At 49.5% G+C, this 15,867-nt stretch overlaps 1 long non-coding RNA gene across 1 annotated transcript; it reads right to left on the bottom strand.

Annotated features, from left to right (window-relative positions):
* Positions 1–4,339: 4,339 nt before the first annotated feature.
* Positions 4,340–15,521, bottom strand: LOC135180320 (uncharacterized). Its single transcript, XR_010304388.1, has 3 exons — positions 15,436–15,521; positions 6,655–6,879; positions 4,340–4,465 (listed from the first exon to the last, which is right to left on the bottom strand). It is a non-coding gene; the product is annotated as an uncharacterized LOC135180320 (long non-coding RNA).
* Between the last annotated feature and the right edge of the window lie 346 nt (positions 15,522–15,867).

The following is a 15,867-nucleotide window of genomic DNA, read 5'->3' as shown; positions in this document are numbered from 1 at the left end:
TACCACCTCTCCAGAGTGTCCTTCACAGCCACTTTTTCTAGACCTCTTTCACTTCGCTTGCTCCTGTGACACCAGCTCACTGCATTCAGTTTCTACTCGAGGTTACCTTTGCTTAACACATTGGTAGAGATGATTAACCAGGAGGTTTTGAGCAGCCTGGCCTAACGAGAGGTGTCCCTGTCTATGGCAGGGGTGTTGGAACTGGACGATCTTTAAGTTCCCTTCCAACTCAAGCAATTCTATGGCACAATTCTTTGTCATTCCTGATGAATGAATTCCTGATGCCTATAGAATCCCAGAACTGGTTAGGCTGGAAGAGACTTTCAAGATCAACCATTCCAACCACTAACCCAGCACCACAGCTACATTGCTTTGAAACCCTCCAGGGATGAGAACTCCAGCACTGGCCTGGGCAGCCTGGGCCAGGCATTGACAACACTCTGGGGAAGAAAATGTGCCTCACGTTCAACCTAAACCTAAAAGTCAGGACAGAGCAGACACTGGGCCCACTCATTCTCTAAAAGCAAGAGGAGGCACAAGGGAAAAGAGGCTCTCAGACAAGGAATGGTTGCTGACCCAGTAGTTTTTTTGCCATTGGCTCATCTGACACAGAATATGTCAGGGCCCAAGACACGAAAATTTGTTTGGTACAGGTTTAGAAGGTTAAACTCAGCTTCAGCTTTGTAGAAGTGTTGTGCTTTCTCCTGACCACATGGTGGATGTGTCTCTGGATGGGTTAGTGGGCACACAGCAAACCTGTGCCCAGCCAGAGGGCAGAGCAGGAAGAAAGAAGCTCAGAAATGAAGCTGATTTGAGCAGCTGAGGGCAGAGCTGCAAAACCAGAGACACAGCAACTGCAGCCTCAAAGCAAAACTCCTTCTGACTCCAATACCTTTGTTTCTATGGCTGAAAGCCCAGCAAGCCCCCAGAACATGTCAGGATCCTAAGCATTTGTTCAGATAACCAGGGCTGACCTTGCTTATGCATCAACACCGACGAGCGCAGCCGGGACAGCAGCTGTCAGGACTCTGTGGGACTTGATACTTGAATTAATCTTTTGGAGGCTTATCTCTGCTCTTCTGAGCTCAAGGACACTTGTGCACAGCACCTTCCCTAAAGTGCTCCCAGATGAGAGTGAAAAATCCTTGAGCTCCTCCTTAGACTTTTATCAATTTTTCCTTTGGGTAAATTCTCCTTCATTTTCAGTGAAATCCAATCCCCATTCCCAGAGATACTCCAGGTGAGGCTAGACAGGGCTCTAGGCAACCTGATCTAGTTGAGGATGTAGGGGGTTTGGACTTGGATGAGCTTTGGAGGTCCCTTCCAGCCCAGACCATTCTGTGATTCTATGATCTGCTGTGAGCACAGGCTGAGGGAGCTGGGGGTGTGCAGCCTGCAGAGGAGAAGGCTCCAGTGGGACCTGAGAGCTGCCTGCCACTGCCTGAAGGGATCCTGCAGGAAGGCTGCAGAGGACTTCTGCTGAGGGTGTCTGGAGCCAGGCCAAGGGGGAATGGTTTGGAGCTGAGGCAGAGCAGGCTTAGAGTGGAGCCGAGGAAGAAGTTGTTCTGCAGTATGAGGTGCTGAGAGCCTGTTCCAGGCTGCCCAGGGAGGCTGTGGCTGCCTCCTGCCTGGGGATGTTGAAAGCCAGACTGGATGAGGCCTTGAGCAGCTGAGTCTGTCTGAGAGGTGTCCCTGGGCATAGTGTAGATGTTGGAGCAGATGAGCTCTGAGGTCCCTTCCAACCTGAGCCATGTTCACTGACATTGACTTTCAAGGATCTAAATGTCACAAATGGCAAAGAAACTGAAACTTTGGCACCCAAAGTCCATTCTGGTGCAAATCTGAAGACCAAGGCTAAGGCTGTGGTTTGCCTTGAAACCATACTGTGTCTCTACTGGCCTAATTTACACCAATTTTTCATCTGTTGCTATCCCAAATATGTTGCAGCTGGATAGACAGAGCTGTAAAGGAGAAAGCTTAAGGACATGGTTTACTGGTGACCTGGCAGTGCTGGGTTAATGGCTGGAGTTGATGATTTCAAAGGCCTCTTCCAACTAAAATGATTCCCTGAGCTGAAACCCCCTGTTTGATAGACCTGTACACTCTGTGCTCCTGGTGAGCTACCTAAGGATTCAGTGTCCTTGTGGATGAGCAGGATTGTTTGTGTTACCTCTGACTGTGACAGCAAGAAAAGCCCAGCCATTAAGAGCAGCACCTCCAGAACACCTCCATTCATTCACTAAGAGCTATCCAGAGCTATCCTGACTCAAGTACTTTGCACCTTCCCAACAGCTTCGGCACAGACTCAAGGCCACCACAGAAACTTTTCTCCTTATCCAGATGAATCTTTAATCACCCAGAGGAGATTTCCTTGCAATTTTTTTTGGTGAGCATCAGCTGCCCCCCACTGCCAAAGACGAGAGGCTGGTCCAAGCCAAAAGCACTGTTCCTGCTACTCAGCAGGCAATAATTCTCTGCATCTACTTTATCCGCTTCACCTAATCAATCATAGAGTCAAGACAGCGCCTTCAGTTTTTGGTATGTCATTTACATGAGCAAGCAATAGATATTTAGTGCCCCTAGTGTCCCCCCACACATCAAGCCATCAATCTCTCTAGTCCCTTAAACAGTAGTGCTGCTCCTCTGCGAATATCTTCTGGCTTTCCCCAAGTCCCTTCAGTTCTGGAGTGAGTGCTCAGCTGAGTTTGCTGCACTCCTACAAGACCTCTAAAGATAGAATCATCTTTTCCTTTCTGACCAGGTATCCACAGCCCTTGTTGTTTTGTTTGCCACTTCAGGCAGCTTTTCTCTTCCAAACACTGACTCTGCAGTTCAATGAAATAGCTTTGCAAGGCGCTGGGTGGCTATTTGCTGTCGTTTTGCTCTCAGTTCAGCCCTAACTTGTGTTTGAAATTTGCCATAGAACTGCAAGTTTCCAAACTCAAGTTTGGAATTAACTGCAAACACCAAAGCTCAACACCACTGAGTTTGATTTCACCCTCAGAAAGGTGGATTTCCATGCAAACACCATACAGCACCTTTTGATTTCCAACTCCTTTTGCTCTCCAACTCCTTTTGCTCAAATCATTTGGCATGGCTTTCTTTGAAAGAGACTGAGTTAGCACCTTCCAGAGCTGTCAGAAAGCTGGCAGGTTGCTCACACCTGCCACATACAGTCTGTGTATGGCATTCATGGCAAAGCAATGCAAAATGTCCCCTTCTACTGCCTTGGTAAACTCTGTTAAACCCTTGAGAGACCTGGTTTGTCTACAGAGCAATTTACTAACAGCAATTAGACAGCAGACTACAGTGAGCAATCAAAAAAAACCCCTGGCTAGAGTCTTACCTGACAGCCTTTGTAGTTCAGCTCAGCACAGGGGAACCATCAGCTGCTCCAAAGCCAGCTGTGGGACAAGCATCGTTCCCTGAGATCAGGAAGAAAACCATGGGGCATGAACTAGAGTTTGATTTTTCACAGGATGACAGGGGTGGGAAGGGACCTCTGGGCATCTTCCAGTCCAACCTCTGCCAGAGCAGGACCACAGAATCCAGCACAGGTCACACAGGAACACAGCCAGACAGAGCGGAAAGGCTCCAGAGCAGGAGACTCCACAACCTCTCTGGGCAGCCTGTGCCAGGGCTCTGGGACCCTTACAGTCAAGAACTTCTTCCTCATGCTGAGGTGCAACTTCCTGTGAGGTGCAACTTTCTGTGTTTCCATCCTTGTCCTGTGCCAGGGCACAAGTGAGCAGAGGTTGTCCCTGTCCCTCCCTTCCTGTCCCCCAACCCTCAGCTGTTTACAGACATTGCCCAGGTCCCCTCTCAGCCTTCTCCTCTGCAGACTAAGCAGCCCCAAGGCTCTCAGCCTCTCCTCATCAGGCAGTGCTGCTGTCCCTTCAGCATCCTTGCAGCCCTCCCTTGGGCTCTCTCCAGCAGATCCCTGTCCCTCTTGAACTGGGGAGCCCAGAACTGGATGCAATATTCCAGGTGGGGCCTCAGCAGGGAAGAGCAGAGGGTGAGGAGAACCTCCCTCCATCTGCTGGACTCACTCCTCTTAGCGCTGCCCAGGACCCCATTTGCCTTCTTGGCTACTAGGGCACTTTACTGTCCCATGCAGAACTTGTTGCCCACCAGGACTGGTGCTGGACACCAAAGTCCTTGGCAATGCCTGGTGAACAGCCAGAAGCCCTTCTGTAGCTCCTTTCTGGCACCTCTCACTTCTCCAGAAGTGCCAACCCACAGCAGTGCTGGAGGCTTCAGGCTCTGAGCCGCTCCGCAGCAGGAGCAAAGCTCTCCTCTCATGGCACACTGACAGGAGCCACTTTAAGCTTACCTGAAACCTTGCAGAACACGTTTAGATGGCAGCTCTGCAGCTCCTCTCTGTCTTCTTGCTGCTCCTGAAGAATTCCTCATATCAAGCATGGGATTTTACGTGGCAACAGAGTTTTGAGGGGAGAAATCCTCCCTAAGGGGAGAGAAGGGAGGTACATGAGAAATAGAATCATAGAATCAACCAGGTTGGAAGAGACCTCCAAGCTCATCCAGGCCAACCTAGCACCCAGCCCTAGCCAGTCATCTAGACCATGGCACTAAGTGCCTCATCCAGTCTCTTCTTGAACACCTCCAGGGATGGTGACTCCACCACCTCCCTGGGCAGCCCATTCCAATGCCAATCACTCTCTCTGCCAACAACTTCCTCCTAACATCCAGCTCAGACCTCCCCTGGCACAACTTGAGACTGTGTCCCCTTGTTCTGTTGCTGGTTGTCTGGGAGAAGAGACAAACCCCCACCTGGCTATAACCTCCCTTCAGGTAGTTGTAGACAGCAGTTTAGCTGCTTCTCAGGCTGAGTAATTATCAGCAAACTACAGAAGCCCAACTTCAGAGGTTCACTACCCAGCACCTTGAACCCTACACTAATGTAAAGCTTTTAGAAGTTGTTTTTTTTTCCCCTTCCACTCCATAAGCTTTCTGATTTATTACAACCAGGTAAGAGGTCCTCCCTCCCATTAGTAATCCCCCAAGCCCTTCAGTCCTCTGTGGTGTACCCTTGCAGGAAGAAAGTTGTTCCCAGACTTCCTGCTCCTTACTTCTTTAACTAAATCAGAACAACTTTGCACTTCTGCAGCAAGCCAGCTACTTTAGCGTGGTAGGCTGTCATCCTGTCACACCTCCCTGACAGACAATACAGGAGATTAAAGAGTTGTTAATTGGCTGCTACTGTTAGCAGCAATTTCATAGTGCTAATGTACCAAGAAAACATTAAGAAGTTGCTTTGAGCAAGGCTATGGAAATATCAAACCAAATGAGCTTTTGCAAGATGAATGGTGGTGTCCCCCAGAAGAAACCCCACATGCAGGGAGCACTTTCATTATGGGATTAAGGAACACCACTACTATATATTGTGGAGGTCTTCTGTCCACAAGAGAAAGTTTCCCACAAGTCCTTCTTGGATTTGAGCATCCTTAATGAAAAAAATAGTGGGGGAGAAAAAGAAAATAACACAAAATAACATTGAAACACAAATTACGAACACAGGTAAGGATATATTGGGGGGCATTAGGCAAAGAGTGGTCAGCAAGAGTGGCCAGAAGGTTGAGGCAGGTTCTCCTCTCACTCTACTGTGCCTTAGTGAGGCCACATCTGGAGTATTGGTTCTGGGCTCCTCAATTCAAGAGACAGAGAACTGCTGGAGAGAGTTCAGGGGAGGCTGCAAAGCTGCTGAGGGGCCTGGAGCAACTCTGGCAAGAGCAAAGGCTGAGAGCCTGCAGAATAGCAGCCCCAGAGGGCATCTGAGCAATGCTCAGCAAGAGCTAAAGGAGCTGTAGGGGTCGAAAGGCTGAGGCCAGACTTGTCAATGGTGCCCAGGGACAGCACAAGGGGCAATGGGCACAGACTGGAACCCAGGAGGTTCCAGCTGAGCAGGAGGAGAAAGTTGTTTGTTGTGAGGGTGCTGGAGGCCTGGAGCAGGCTGCCCAGAGAGGCTGTGGAGTGTCCTTGTATGGATAGATTCCAACTCCCCCTGGGCATTGTGCTGCTGGGCAAGCTGCTGTGGGTGCCCTGCTCGATCAGGGGAGTTGGACTGGGATGGTCTGCAGAGTTCCCTTCCACCTCGCCCATGCTGGGAGTCTGTGACAGAGATACAAGAGCTTCTTGTAGGATCCAACAGGAGGTGCAAGTTACTCTTAACCACTGCATTCTGAAAGCCTATGACTAAAGACTGCCAGTGGTCACCCCAAATGAAGGCAAAGCCCAAACACTCTCTGTGCAGCCACTGGAGAGGGGTGGAAAAAGCCTGCAGAGAGCACAGAGCACGCCTTTCAGCTACAACCAATTAAGCAGGAAAAGACAAGATAATAAGGGTAATTAACAACATTTGGATTATAAAAATTAGCAGCATCAATCTTGGCACTTTCAGCTCCTGCAGCCTCAGAGAGGCTTTAAGTGGCTGGGTAGCAGTAAGGTCAGCGTTGGTCATTCCATTTCCATGCTTGTCAAACCAACAAGAAAGGAACAAAATGCAAGCAGCAGAAAACACATCCATGGACCCTTCTGAAATAAAGCATTCCATGATTCTATGATTTGCTTTTTCCTGGGATTAAAAACAGGGAAGAGACAGACATAAACATTTAGAAAAGCACAAAGAAGACTCACAGGGTGGTAAATATTGGGATAGGAAAGCCTGGATGAGCTTCAATTCTCTTTTCTCGTTGCCTAGGGCTTGCTAAAGCTCCATCTTTCTTCTAAAAGCTTGTGAGGAAAGGTGGTAAATAACCACACTGGGGTAGATGTTGTCTCCTACCACACCTCCATCGGTTCAGTGAATGACTCAGAGCTGTTCTTTCACTTCAGCTGCTTTCACTTAGAGTTTTCTGGTTCCTGCAGGGAAAAGAAGAAAGAAAATCCAACACACTCCATGCAGTCCCCTTCAGAACCAAAGCACACAGACAGAGGCAGTGTACTCAGCCTCCCAGAAGGTAGGGATTTTGAGTGCTCAGGTATGGATCTTCTATCCTCTGCAAGAATATTTCTCATTAAGAAAGCAGGTCAAGGCAAAAGGGACAACTGAGCATGGAACATGGCAAGTGAGCTCAGAACTTGGCAGGTCCATGTGGTTGGTGAAGCTATGGGGAACTCCATCCAGTACCAGTTACTGCTGGGGGCTCATTTTTGTCAACAGACATATCAAAAGTGAAACAAAAGACAAAGAGGAAAGGGTAAAATTCTTTTCTGTCTTTCTGCTGGAAGTTCTTTCCTTTAGGTGAGAGCCTGGCCCAGGTTGCCCAGAGAGGTGGGAGCTGCCCCATCCCTGGAGCTACTGCAGATCAGGTTGTTTGTGACTCTGAGCAACCTGCTCTAGCTGCAGCTGTCCCTGCTGACTACAAGGGAGTTGGACTGGATGAGCTTGAAATGCTCCTTCCAACTCAAAGTGTTCTATGGATTATTCTTAACAGAGAAGGAAAGTGGCAGCATGGGAACCCCTGAGCCCCACCTGCTTGCTACAGCAACACTCACAGATCCACAGCTTGCAGCTGGCTGGAAGGGACCTTCCAAGGGCATCTTGTCCAACCCCCTGCATGAAGCAGGGATACCTCCAACTAGAGCAGGCTGCAAAGGGACACAGCAAGGATGAGCTCGAATGTCTGTAGGGAAGAGGCCCCAACCACAGCCCTGGGCAGCCTGTGCCAGTATTTCACCACTCTCATGGTAAAGAACTTCTTCAGAGAAGGGCAATGAAGCTGGTGAGGGGCCTGGAGTACAGCCCTGTGAGGAGAGGCTGAGGGAACTGGGGGTGTGCAGCCTGCAGAAGAGGAGGCTCAGGGCAGACCTCATTGCTGTCTACAACTACCTGAAGGGAGGCTGTAGCCAGGTGGAGTTGGTCTCTTCTGCCAGGCAACCAGCAACAGAACAAGGGGACACAACCTCAAGCTGTACTGGGGGAGGTCTAGGCTGGATGTTAGGAGGAAGTTCTGCACAGAGAGAGTGATTGGCATTGGAATGGGCTGCCCAGGGAGGTGCTGGAGTCACCGTCCCTGGAGGTGTTGAAGCAAAGCCTGGATGAGGCACTTAGTGCCATGGTCTGGTTGACTGGCTAGGGCTGGGTGCTAGGTTGGACTGGATGATCTTGGAGGCCTCTTCCAACCTGGTTGATTCTATGATTATGTCCAAGCCAAATCTCTCCTGCTCCACTGTGACTCACTTGGCATTTTCATATAATCATGAGATGAAACTCTTGTAGCACCTGCTATGAAGCTCTTCACACCTTCACCTTGAGTCCAAACCACTGCTTCTTTTCTTCTAGCTCAAAAGCCCTGAATCTTCTGAGGGGCTCTAGTCAAAAAACAGTGTTTGTGTGTTTGGGGGGATCCAAATGTTACCATCCACTGTCCTACAGTTTTTTCCTATATTGTCCAGGTGCAACTGAACAAATGAATCAATGACAGACTCTTGTCACACCTTAGAGTAACTTCTGTTGTCACAAATGATGAGCAGGGAGAGGAGCAACACCAAGGGAAATTCAGCTGCACGGAAAGTTGTTGACTTCTCTCCAGCTCCTTCCCAATCCACCAGGCTAATTGAGCTCAGTCTACTCCTTGCACCACCAGATGAAGGATAATTATGTTGTTCTCCCAACCTTGTGTTCAGAAATTGCATTGATCTTCATTATATTAATAAGTCAAATGACTCCTTCACTTCTGGTGGCTTGGTAAGTAGGGAATTATGCAGGAATAATGAACTGGGATGGGGTGCATTGACTTCATCCATTTTTTTTTCCTCTTGCTTGTTTGCCACTAATGGTTAGACTTTAGCTGCTGCTTAACAACATTAGTGCATAAATGATCTGATATTGGTTCACAGAACTCTTAGAAACTTTGATGTAGCTCCTTCAGAGAAAAAAACAAACCAAACAAAGAGGAGTGGTTGGAGAAGTTTTTCCCAAGCTCCCAAAGGATAAAGCAGTTCATTGCTGTAGGCTGTGCAGATCAATTGCATCAGAAAGTAGGCAGCTACACCTGCCTGGGCACATGCACAGGCAAAACAGAAGCCTCATAGAATCTTGGAGATTGTAAAAGGCCGTTAAGGAAACTCTCAGGGGACCTTACAGCTGCCTTCCAGTATCTAAAGGGATCCTGCAGAAAGGATGCAGAGGGTTGCCCAGGGAGGTTGTGGCTGCAACTCCTCCCTGGGGGTGTTCAAGGCCAGGTTGGATGAGGCCTTGAGCAGCTGAGTCTAGTTGAGAGGTGCCCCTGGGCAGCCTGTTCCAGACTCTCAGCACCCTCACACTCAACAACTTCTTCCTCAGCTCCACTCTAACCCTGCTCAGCCTCAGCTTCAAACCATTCCCCCTTGACCTGTCTTCAGACAGCCTTATGAAGAGTCCCACTGCAGCCTTCCTGTAGGAAGAGGGCTGCCTCTTCATCCCTACCCAAAAAGCCTGAAGAATCAGCAAGCTTTGCACCAAAGAAAAGTTTACTCTCACTAATTCAAAGGAAAAAGGAGGTTGCTGCATCACAGCTTGGCTCCCACCAGCCTGCTTGACCTTGCAGGCTACAACGTCATGGAAATCCCTGTAAGTGTGTTGGTAAATAAACTGATGCAGGCTGACACAGTGGTGATGGAAGGAGTGATACAACAGAAGAGCAACTGCCAGCTCTCTGAAACGAGCTTCTAAAAGAAACCCAAACCAAAAACAACAACAACAAAATGCAAGCAGCACATTTCAAAAGTGCCTAAAACCACAGCAATCTGTCAGACAATTTGCTTCTATTAGAACATCAAATCCAGGAAGGGATGGAGCTGTGTCCCAGTGCTAAAGGACAAAAAAAAAGAGGCTGCTTGGAACATCTCCACTGCTGGAATTACAACCACGGCTGCTGCTATTCAGGTAGGGCTGGAAACAAAGACATAGGAAAGTGATCATAAGCTTTGGGAATGATTGCTAAATGTAAAACAGCCCTATTGGACTCCCAGAGCTCACTGCTCCACTTCAGCTGTCTTCCAGCTGTACTCAGCTGAAACAACCTTTCAGCCAAAATAGGAATGGAAAGAGCCTTGCTAGCAAGCAAACATTCTCTAAACAGACCCATTTCACACTGCCACCTGGAGCTCTGGAGCAGACTGGTTGGTCATGCAAAGAGAATCAGGTAATTGTTTGAGTTGGAAAAGCCCTCTAAGACCATCCAGTCCAGCCAGCAGCCCAGCACCACCGTGGCCACTAAACCATGGCCCCACATTTCTTGAACGGCTCCAGAGATGGGGACTCCACTGCCTTCCTGGGACGTCTGTGTCAGTCCCTGACCATTCCTGCAGCAAAGAAACTATCTCTAATCTCCAACCTAAGCCTGGCCTCTGCAATTTCAGGCCAAATCCTCTTTTTCTGTTACTTGATATACTAGGGAGAAGAGACCAGCTCCCACCTGGCTGCAACCTCCTTTCCAAGGAACTGTAGAGAGCAATGAGGTCTGCCCTCAGCCCCTTCTTCTCCAGCCTAAATAAACCCAGCTCCTCCTAAGACTTGAGCTCTTGCCCCTTCACCAGCTCTGCTGCCTTTCTCTGGACATGATGTAGTTGCTTTCTACTCAATATCAATCTCAGTGGAGCACAGACACATCTGAATTCCTCAGAAAACCACTTCCCACATCACCCCAGCGACAGGACAAGGGGCAATGGGTTACTGGAACCAGGAGATACCACCTGAATGGGAAGAGACCTGCTAAAGCAGGGCACCCACAGTAGCTTGCCCAGCATCACAATGCCCAGAGGCATTTGGAAGCTCTCCAGACAAGGAGACTCCACAAGCTCTCTGGGCAGCCTGCTTCAGGCTTTCCCCAGTCACAGCATCTTGCACTGCAGTAAGAACTAAGAGGAGCAAAGAGGGTTCTCACTTTCAGTTTGATCATATCACTTCACCTCTTCCCTGTTTCTCCTGCCAATGATTTTTGCCTTTCCTCAGGTATTTTATATCTCTGTTAGTTTATAAGGGAACAAGAAAACCAAACATTCTTAATGAATCATAGAATCACAGAATCAGTCAGGGCTGGAAGGGACCACAAGGATCATCAGTTCTAACCCCCCTGCCATGCCCAGGGACACCCTACCCTGGAGCAGGCTGCCCACAGCCTCAGCCAGCCTGGCCTCAAACGCCTCCAGAGATGGGGCCTCAACCACCTCCCTGGGCAACCCATTCCAGGCTCTCACCACTCTCATGCTCAACAACCTCCTCCTCACATCCAGCCTGAACCTACCCATCTCCAGCTTTGCTCCTTTTCCCCTAGTTCTGTCACTCCCTGATATCCTGAAAAGTCCCTCCCCAGCATTTTTGTAGCCCACTTTAGATCCTGGAAGGCCACAAGAAGGTCACCTGGGTGCCTCCTCTTCTCCAGACTGCACAGCCCCTACTCTTTCAGTCTGTCCTCACAGCAGAGCTGCTGCAGCCCTCTGAGCATCCTCGTGTCCCTTCTCTGGACATGCTCCAGCATCTCCACATCCCTCTTGTAATAGGGGCTCCAGAACTGGATGCAGTACTCCAGGTGGGGTCTCACCAGAGAGGAGTAGAGGGAGAGAATCACCTCCCTGGCCCTGCTGGCCACACTTCTCCTGCTGCAGCTCAGGATCTGGCTGGCTCTCTGGGCTGCAAGTGCACACTGCTGGCTCAAGTTGAGCTTCTCGCCCACCAGCACCCCCAAGTCCCTCTCCTCAGGGCTGCTCTCCAGCCACTCACTGCCCAGCCCGGATTTGTGCTTCAGAAAGCAATAGATTTCAAGGCGTGAGAAAAGGCCCCAGGGTGTCCAGAGGAGCTGTCTGGTCAGTGTTTCTGTTCCTCTTTATCACATGTTAGCAAGGAACAAACCCTTGTCATGGCAATTTTCCACCCGGTTTATGTCTGTGTACTCCGCAGCTGGAGCCTCGGCACTGCCCCACAGCAATTCTGGGTGGTACTGATACAGAACAAGCAGCAAGACAAAGAATAAAAGGCAAACTCACAGGAAAGAGCAAACTGCTCCCACCGACAGGCAGCCTGCGGGCTCTGCAAACCTCCCTCAAGCTGCGCTGGAGCAGGGCACATCCTCTCATCACAGCTGCTCCCTGCCACTGCTCACCTGCAGCAGCAAACCTCTCCGTCCTGCCTTTCATCCTCCAACAGAGACCAAAGGTATTGCAGAAACGTGGGAATGTTCTGTGGAGCACTGCCAAAGCTATTCCAGGAAAACACAGATAAGCTCTCCCAAAATGCTGTCCTAGCATGCTAGGGATGGAAGGGACCTATGGGTCTCATCCAGTCCAACCCCCCTGCCAAAGCAGGGCACCCACAGCAGCTTGCCCAGCAGCACAATGCCCAGAGGGGGTGGAAGCTCTCCACACAAGGACACTCCACAGCCTCTCTGGGCAGCCTGCTCCAGGCCTCCAGCACCCTCACAACACACATCTTTCTCCTCCTGCTCTGATGGAACCTCCTGGGTTCCAGTCTCCTTGTGCTGTCCCTGGGCACCACTGACAAGAGCCTGGACCCAGCCTCTTGCCTCCCACAGCTCCTTTAGCCCTTGCATCTTTGCTCAGATGCCCTCTGGGGCTGCTCTTCTGCAGGCTCTCAGCCCCAGGGCTCTCAGCCTTTGCTCCTCCCAGAGCTGCTCCAGCCTGCCCTGGACTCTCTCCAGCATTTCCCTGTCTCCCTTGAACTGCGGAGCCCAGAACTGGACAAACTTCTCCAGTTCTTGCCTTATTAGGACAAAGAAGAGGGGAGGTAGAACCTCCCTTGATCTGCTGGCCACACTATTCTTAACCCACCCCAGGAGGACATTGGCCTTCTTGGCCACAAGAGCACACTGCTGACTCATGGGCAATTTGTTGTCCACCATCACTCCTGGCTCCTTCTCTGCAGAGTTAAATGATGTTTGTTCCACTAAAAGCTCAAGCAATGGCCACTGTGCATTTGAGGTTTGTGTTGTGTACTGTCAGACAAAAGGGGAGAAAATGGGAAAGAAAGACTTTGCTGCCTCTTGGGTCAGTGGTCATGGTAGTGTTGGGCTGCTGGCTGGACTTGATCTCTTGGCTGTCTTTTCTACCCTTAATGATTCTGTGGTTCTTAGCAGGCATTGAGCTTCACAGACAGGGCATGGAGAAGAGGCAGGGACAAGTAGCAGCCCCCAGGAGAAACCCTTCACGTGCTCCCTGCAACAAGGCAGCTGCTAGCAGCTGGATCCTCCATACCTGCAGCTGTCAGCAGCTTTGGCTCCTGCCCTTTACAGCCTCTATGGAAATAGTTTGGGCACACGAATGTGCAGCTGAAAGCCAGAGACACTGGCTAAAGGAACCGAACCCATCAGGGATTTTTCTTCATTTTGGAGGCAAGAAAAGATAGGGAGAAGGAGAGAGAGGTCAGTGTGGGAGTTGGGCTCTGATTTTTAGGATTGATTTGGAACAGGTAGCTGTTGTCAGAGAGGAGAGCTAGAGCATGGGGAATGTTTAGCAAACTCTAATGGTTAGGAAGTCACAGAATTGCAGAGCTACTCAGGTTGGAAAAAACCTCTAAGATCACCAAGTCCAGCCTATCACCTGACACCTTCTGATTAACTAACTCATGGCACTAAGTGCCTCATCCAGGCTCCTTTCAAATACCTCAAGGGATTGGAACTCCACCACCTCCCTGGGCAGCCCATTCCAATGCCAATCACTCTTGCTGGGAAGAACTTCTTCCTAACATCCAGCCTAGACCTCCCCTGGCACAGCTTGAGGCTGTGTCCTGTTGTTCTGTCTCTGGTTGCCTGGCAGAAGAGACCAAGCCCACACGGCTACAACCTCCTTTCAGGTAGTTATAGGGAGCAATGAGCTCTGCCCTGAGCCTCCTCTTCTGCAGGCTGCACACCCCCAGCTCCCTCAGCCTCTCCTCACAGGGCTGTGCTCCAGCCCCCTCAGCTAAGTTCAGCTGAGCTTTAAACCAAGCCATCACTGGAACAATGAGGTCATTCCTACGGAATGATGTGGTCATCAACAAGGAACGATGAGGTAAATCCAGCACCTCACCATGCACCCAGGGGGGTTGGTGCAGCAGAGAGTCCACAGAACGCACTGCAGTGTATGCCCTGTGATGTCTGAACTGGTTTGAAACAACAAATAATCAACTGTTCTGGAGCAAAAAGTAGCCAGGAAATAAAGAAGCTTGCGCTGTGTTGGCTCAACTCTTCCAAGCAAGACCTGGTCAACAGGGAAGGCAAACTCCTGCTCACCTCCTCTGGCAACCTCAAGCTACTGAGTCACAGTTTAATATCTTCAGGATGCAGCATATTAAAAAAAAATAAATAAAAACAAGGAGGGGGGAAGAGTCAGAAAGTACCTTTCAACCTGCTTGCCTGGAATTTCAAAGAGCATTTCAGAACAACTTCCTAAGCAAGGGTTTCAAACTTGGCCAAGGATTATTCTGCATTAATTCAGCAGCAAAAGTTGTGCTTCCCAGGGAAAGATGCCTTGCACCAGCTTAGAAACCCTTTTCCTCTCCTCCCCAGCACAGGATCAAGTTGGAGGTAAGGCATTTGCATAAATCCATAATGCATCCACCAAGCTTCTCCTTCTCCAGGGTATTATGATGCTAATAGAGCCCTGACAAAGCAAGAGTTTTATCTTGCTAGACCCAACACCTCTAGACTTGATATCTATGGCCCCAAACGAGAGGTACAGCTGCAAGCTTTCCATTGTGGGATTTTCATAATCCTTGCTTCTGGCCACTTATGGTCTCAAGCTCTCTCCTAAGGATGCAGAAACGTTTTACTAAGGGAAGCCAGTCTTCAAATGTTGCAGATGTCCCTGGTTTATGAATGGGTGATTAAACTGACAGCAAGCCACAGGCAGCGGCTGCAGAACAGCTCATGGCTCTGTTCATAGGCACTGCAAGGTCATAAGTGTTGGGTAGGGCACACCAGAGTTCACCCAGTGAACCAGAACTTGCAGAGGCAACACACAGCATCTGCCAGCCCTGCTGGTTCCACCACCCTGCTCCAAGAATGACTTAGGTTGGAAGAGACCTTAGAGATCATCTACTCCAACCACATCAGCAACAGAACAATTGTCCAAGCTCAGGACTAGAACCTATATGTGAAAGCTCTCTTTCTTGCTAAGAAAAGCCTCTCTTTCTTGATTAAAAGCTCTCTCCCTTGCTGACAAACCATACTGTTCTTATCCTTTGTCATAGAAGACATTGCACAGAGGCAACCTAGAAGCTTGACACACCAGCAGGTAACTGGAGAGGGAGTAGCCCTCTGCACTTGTGTCCTGGCTTACTTGAGCCAACAAATCTAGACCAGCACTCTTTCCCACACTCTTTTTCTAGGATAAAGCATGGTTGAAGGAATTCTTTCTCCTTCATAATTTGTTAGGAAAGTCAAAACAAAGGCAGTAAGACTTTATCCTAGGAAGGAAAGCAGTGAAAGTCTGGATCCTTACCTGGAAATAGCAAATCACAATGATCTTGCTTTCCTTCAAACTCCTCCACGAAGAAGCTAAGAACTGAAGCCCAATAAAGAAGATCCCTGGATGGTTAACCAAAAGAAGCTTTGAACGTGGAACTAAGGGATGGACCAACACCTGCAACGCATTCTATGAGCACCTAAACCACATTGCAATCTTTTCACCTTGATTTTGTTTCCATCTCCATCCCCTTGCCCCCCACAGCTCCTTTAGCTCTTGCTGAGCATTGCTCAGATGCCCTCTGGGGCTGCTCTTCTGCAGGCTCTCAACCTTTGCTCCTCCCAGAGCTGCTCCAGGCCCCTCAGCAGCTTTGCAGCCTCCTCTGAACTCTCTCCAGTAGTTCCCTGCCTCTCTTGAACTGGGTAGCCCACAACTGGACCAAATTTTCCATCTGTGGCAGAGGGAGAA

This window comes from Pogoniulus pusillus, chromosome 13 (genome assembly GCF_015220805.1).
Source record: "Pogoniulus pusillus isolate bPogPus1 chromosome 13, bPogPus1.pri, whole genome shotgun sequence".
Classification (NCBI taxonomy): domain Eukaryota; kingdom Metazoa; phylum Chordata; class Aves; order Piciformes; family Lybiidae; genus Pogoniulus; species Pogoniulus pusillus.
This window is presented reverse-complemented; position numbering and strand designations above follow the sequence as displayed.